General features: G+C 44.5%; 1 protein-coding gene across 1 annotated transcript in view; it reads right to left on the minus strand.

The window, feature by feature from the left end:
- The window catches only part of LOC144782938 (somatostatin receptor type 1-like), a 375,789-nt gene extending 369,456 nt beyond the window's left edge, over positions 1-6,333 (minus strand). Inside the window, exon 1 of the mRNA XM_078662168.1 lies at positions 6,208-6,333. The gene's annotated coding sequence lies outside the window, so the exon portion shown is untranslated. The remainder of the gene's footprint in view (positions 1-6,207) is intronic.
- Between the last annotated feature and the right edge of the window lie 258 nt (positions 6,334-6,591).

Genomic DNA, 6,591 nt, shown 5'->3' on the forward strand with positions numbered 1-6,591 from the left:
GTAAGAGTGTGTGTGTTAACACATACATTTATACGTCCCAGAAATCCCCTCCGTTCGTGCCAGCTAAAGGCACGCATTTTGTTTGTCATGATAGAGCATACACATGGTTGCCATCTGATTTTTCTGGCACATGTTATGTGGCATTTTTGCTTCCCCCTACATACACTGCTGTTTTCGACTACCATAAGACAAGATATGGTAGAGGTGTAATCGATGCGAAAGATACTGGCGCACAAGAAGCTGGAGACTTCTTTAAGGGTTTCCTACCCTTTTGGGGTCCTATGGCTAATAGTAGGAATATTCGTCAGCTTACGAGAGTGGTTGAGGCCACTATAAATGAGACTGCAGGTGCCCTTAGCAATATTACAGCTGAGCTTCAAGCGGATCGCCTTATGACATTACAGAACCGTTTTGTTTTAGATATTATACTTGCAGATAGAGGTGGGGTATGCAAATTGATTAGATCTAGTTGCTGTGTTTTCATACCAGATAATGCCCCGACAGTGTACCAAGCCATCTCTAGACTACATAAGATCTCTGAGTCTATTCATGTGGACGAAGGAGACTGGTCATTGATGGGATGGTTATGGGAGTCATTGTCCAAATGGGGATGGAAGATTCTGACGTTCCTTGGTATGGCGTTAGCTATCCTTTTCTCGTGTTGTTTATGCATCCAGTGTGGTCCCGCCATTTGTAGTCTTTGTGCTATGATCTGTGTGAGAAGACCAGTTCCGAGAGAAGTGAAGGATAATAAGATGATGTTACAGCAACACCTTGATGACCTGATGAGAATAGATATAGACCTAGATTCAGATTGACATGAGTTTAGGTTATTGCCTACGTAATGGCAAAAGGAGGGTCTGTGGTTCTGAAATTCTCAAACCTGTCTGCATTTTAATCTTGCCCTTACGTAGGCCAGTGCTATGGGCCCAGCGAACAAGTGGCTTTTCATGCATATATTAATTTGGGTTTCTGTGTCTCTGAATGAACTGCAGAGAGTAACCCTTTTCAACTGTAACTGACCTTTCTGTAAAACTAATTTCCCTAGCTGATGGTTGTCTAAGTTTTCCAATTACTGATTAGGACCTTGTTAACCATTAAGTTTCCTTGCGCATGTGTTATCTTAAACAACATCTAAATGTATTCTTTCCTCAAAGACTTTCTTTTCTGAAACTTGGGTTTTTGCTATGTGTCGTGACTGCCATCTAGTGTTACTTTTCATGTAGGCTTCAGAAGTTAGTTTGTGAGCCAAACAGTTGAATCACATATACACATTAACCAGGGATTTCTTCGTGCGCTGGAGTTAATTTTAGAAGCTGGCCTTTCACCTAGGAATTGACCCTGCCAAGCCAATTTCCCTGCAAGATCGTTATTTACTTTTTCCAATCACTATTCAAGACATTTGTTAACTTTTAAATTTCTTTACGTCTCTGTTAATCTTGCACATTATCTGAAACTACTTTTCTTTATTTTTTCCTTCATTTCATGGGTTACGCTTTTAATTAAAGGTTAGATTAATATTTTAGATATGCCTAAATATTAACTTGTGGGTTGGGACACTGTAAATTGAGCTTTACTGTATGATGCTGTGTGATGTCATGTACTTTCTATTGGTTGAATTTTGGTGCAGGGGTGTGCATTTTAAATGTACCTTTTTGTGTATAAATAGGGATGTCTCACCTTAGTAAAATTGAGCAGTTTCTTGAGTTGTACATCGTGCTGTATTACTGGGATTTCTGCTACTAGCTGCAGCTAAAAAATGTAATAGCTGACGCCACCAAGAAGTATTCCGTGTCTCTGTATACCAAGGCAAGGGAACCTAGAGGACTCTGGGCGTGTCCCTGACGCCGCTGGGTACTTGAAAACCCGGTTCTTCAGTTCGCGGCTGCCCCCAGGGCAGTGCATTGATCATTATGGGGTGCATTGGTATTGTTTGCGCCTGGCGCACCTTTTCAAAGATGCTCTGGTCGCAAATAATGCCAACACGTAATATGGCCCCAGGAAGACAAGGACAGTGTGCAGGACACAAGTCCTAAGGAAAGTAATGAGGGTCTGATTATCATATGGAAATCGCAATAACGTCACAGAAATTGACATTATATGAAGTGATACCAGTAGGTATAATAATTGTCTCTTAAAAGATAAAGGGCCTATTTACAAAATCGACAACGTATCACAAACAAAAGTGAAACAACGTTTTTTGGTATTATTTTGTATACATCAACAGCGTATGTTTTTACACATATCCATTTGCAACTAAACTCAGAAATGGCTGAAAGCGATAATATGTTTAAATAGACAAGTGGACCTTAAAGAGTACATGTTTAAACTACTTTGAGTGAGTAAACTAAATGTGCTAGGTGTATCTTTTAAACATTAAAATTGTTGTTAATGGGTGTTTGTTTACTGCTGGCATCCTTTATCTAGCTCCAAAGCACAAACGTGCTTTACATTTAAAGTTTGTAAAGCACCAGAACAGTTCATTTTGTCAAGTTTTCAGACAATACATTTGAAAGGGAAAGGGCCACTACAACGCAGCCGTTTCCACGAAAGGCTTAACCACGCATGCATTACAACGCATGCGTGGTTACCATGAAGCCTTTACCATGCATGCCTTTACTACGAGATGCGTAGTAAAGGCATGTGTTGGAAAGGGACAAATTAGAAAAAGGGGTTTGGGGGTTCCCCCCAAAAAAAAGTAGGGAAAAAGGGGGCTTGGAGGGGTCTCCCCCCCGAAAATAAAAACTCACCTGAAGTCACATCGAGAAGTACAGGCAATCAGCGCCATTTAAGAGGAAACGGAAAGAAACTTCTAGTTCCTCTTTATGACGTAGGATGTCACCTCAGAGAATGGAGAGGAGACGACGAGAAGAGGTAAGGAGAATTTTTGTATTATAAAAAAAATATATATAAAAGGGTTAAGGGCAGGGGTAAATATATGAGGGATTGGGGATGGGGAGTCACGTACGGGGTATAACCTTTACCAAGAGTATTCCCTTACCAAGCATATATTTACAACGAAAATCGTTGTAAAGGTATGCGTGATAAAGGAATGTTCGTGGTAAAGGTTATGCATTGAAAAAGCATTCCGTTGTAACGCATGCCTGGAAAAGGCATGCGTTGCAACAGAATGCGTTGTAACAACATACAACCCATTCGAGGATGATCTCTCCTTGGTCATTGTTACAAATGAACTTGACGCTGCAATCAGGGTGGAGCTTTACAAAAACCTTGAGGCCAGGTAATATGCATCAAAGTGTTTGCAAAGGCAACAAGCAGCAATGCTGGGGTACAAGGTGACACCTCTCAGCACTGGGCTAAGGGCTACTGAGTCCTCTTTCTAAAAACAGTTGGGGAAATCAGTACACCCGCTTCCAAATCTGACTTGTGCCATGCTAGTGTACCTGTGAGCACATGCAACCATGAACTTAACTGGTGAATGCACCTCCCTGCAGCAAGAAAAGACCTAGTTAATCTCTGGGTCCATCACCATTTTAACAAAAGTTCACAATTCCACCTTCTTGGCATTGACCTTGTGTCTGTGGCCCTAGTCTCATGCGCTGTGGCTGTGTCTGATGGCACTCAAACACTCAACCCAACCCAACTTGGAACAACCCACCTTGCAGTCAGGGTCTAGCAGCAGGTAGGCAAGTACCAGATCAGGTTTCTGAACGTATTTGTCACCCTAGAGAACCTGAAGTTTCCCTTAACCCTGGAGTCCACATTGTTCCAAAGGTTACCTAAATAACTTGGCCTGTGGCCATTTGAAGCCACCTCTGTATTCCTAACGCAATACACAAATTCCCCATAATCCTAACAGAGACAAAAATGTGGCTATCATTAGCCAGTCCTAAAATGCATGCAGAGACACTAAATTATGCGATTATGTGATTCTATAGCGTCGATGCAGCGCTTACAACATAATTATAGATGTGCCTCTTTTGCCACATAATCCATCATCTTCTGCATAATTTACAGATTTACCAAAAGAAATAATTATTCTAGCTCAAACAGATCAAAAGTTAACAAAAATGTCGGGGCGCGAGTTGCCACGCAGAGGGAGGCCCTACCTGCGAAGTTCCACTGATCACATTTCAATTGCTTATTGCTGCATGTGAGTGATAAACTGTTACTAATAATTCGGAACCTTTGCCCATATAGTATTAGCATGAAGCAAAAAGACAAAATAATGCAGGAATACTGTCACAAGATGCGCTGCATTATGCCAGATAATTTGTTTTTTCTTGCTACATAATTTAGTTAACGCTGAGCATAATTTGACCCCGCCACTAAATTCCTGGTGCCCATGATATAGGATGATGAAAAAAGTTGCTCCAGTAACCCGGATCCCTAAAAACAAACCTTAACAGAACTGGCCACTTACGACCAATTGATTTATTTATCCACTTGGTAGTCCCAATCGGGAACTGCAAGCCCTGTAGGCCCCTCAGCACCGTCGAACAGTTACAAAATATGCAAAAAAAAAATCCAAAGCCCTTTTATTTAAACAAACAAGCAACTTTTAAAATAGGTTTCTTTGACTTTTACTTTGACTTTTACTAGACTTATGGCTCAAAACATTACAGAAACATCTGAACCAATTGAGGTACCACGAATGCCTAGTTTTGAAGCGCCTGTCTTGTGCACCGAGACACATTCTATTGTTTGACTGACTCTCAAAGTCATTCTCAGAGTGATTCTCAAACACCTGAGCGGTTCTCAGTGGTCGGCCGAACAAATATTTTAATGTTAGTATTGTTTTTTAATAACTGCTCATCTATCAATAAATAATAATAAAGTACCACTGGACTGCACTAGTAAGATATTAGGTTGCAATGGGCCTCAATTCAAGAAAGAGAAATTACTCCTCCAGCCTCCGCATGTTGAGTGAAAGAGACACATGGTGGTGGTTTAGTGGACCCATCATACACCTGTGCGCCGGTGCCGCTGCACCTGTTGCACTAATAGCAGCTGCTGCACTTGGGTAGCTGCGTCTCTGCACAGTGCCAAGGATGGACGTCCGACATTTTGTTTTATGTAACATGATTCGTCTAGTTTTCAGTTTTTCACTTTAACTAGGGTAGATTTTTTACTATATATAATCGACGCATTCTTTTGTAGGCGAATTCCCAAGGCTGTACTTTCACCATTGCTGTGACAACGTATGTTTGAATATGTAGTGTAAAGTATATTCGTAACCAACGCTCACGCCATTGCCTCGCATTAGGCCCTGGCTGCTCGGCTACTGCTATGCTAACCCCGGGGTGTGAGGGGGCTACCAATGGAAACTAATGGAGGTGTCGTGGATAACCTTCCCAAGTGGCAGTGCCCGGTCACCAGTGCGAGAGGTGAGAAAGGGCCGTTTTATTACAACCTGATAAGTGCTCCCCCTTAAACCCCCATGCTTCTATATAAAACCTGACTCTCCTCCGCAACCCCCAACCCCGGTGTCATCAAATAACCGAATCCCCGCCCTCCTTCGCCCCAACTCACTCAAAGCAACCATCTCAACGAGGCCACCGCTCCCCTCACGCCACTACCTAAAAATCGCCCTCCTTCGCCCTAGCCACTTTCCATCTCTTTATCCTATCTCCAGCAAATCACCTCCCTGTTTTCACACAACCATCTCACTGCACCAAATCATTCTCTCTCCTTCGCCCACCCCCTCATAGTACCGCACTTTCTCACTCCTAAACCACGTCCCTTCCTCTTCCCTACTCTCCCTGACCACCATGCACCCTACCACACCACCAAACCAGACCCATCGCCCAAAACTGACAAAACATCACTACTACGGCCTCAGTTCGACCCCCCCCCCCCCCATCCACCTCCTCTGTCTATCTGTCCCTTTTCCCTCAGAACTCCCAATAGCCTTTCTTCACCACTCCTTTCAACTGTCTCATCCATCTCCCCAAACAAGTCTTCCTTTGCTCGCTCAAACCTCTTCACCACTTCTCCCTTCATCCTTCCTTTTTCTCACAGCCCAACACATCCCATTTCCTGCAACTTGCTCGAGACACCCACTACTCCTTCTACAACACCTTATCATCACTTTCATGCCACCACTCACCGCCCTGCTTTACTACCACCAACATCCTTCCGCCATACTCCCATAAACTACCCCTCCATCCACCCCACTGCTCCAAGTCCAGGTGAGCCTCTCCTTCTGCCCCCACCCCGGATATATCATGCGTTCCCCGTACTCACCGCTCCATGGGCGCGCCCCTGCCTTCACATGAGCCGAAGGGTGGAAACTGCCGCATGTAATCCACAGTGCGCCTAGAGACGCGTTTCTCTGTGCCCCAGTGTCTAAGCCGTCAGTCAGTGCCCGCCTCTCTAGCTTCGGTGGCTGGGGCGGGAATGTGCGCGCGCCCACCTGTGGACCGCAGGAAGGCCCCCCCGGGTAAGTTCAGGTCCTCGGCGCACCTGGCTCCCTCCTCTCCGGATCGCCTCGCGCACACTCCACTGTTTCCCAGTCAACTGCTGCAGAGATAGCGGGGAGGCAGCCGCGCGCGAGGGTGGGGGCAGTGGGAGAAGACAGGAGCGCGAGAGGGTAGAAGGAGAGAGCAGCACGCGGGGCGCAACGCGCAG

This window comes from Lissotriton helveticus, chromosome 9 (assembly GCF_964261635.1).
Source record: "Lissotriton helveticus chromosome 9, aLisHel1.1, whole genome shotgun sequence".
NCBI lineage: Eukaryota > Metazoa > Chordata > Amphibia > Caudata > Salamandridae > Lissotriton > Lissotriton helveticus.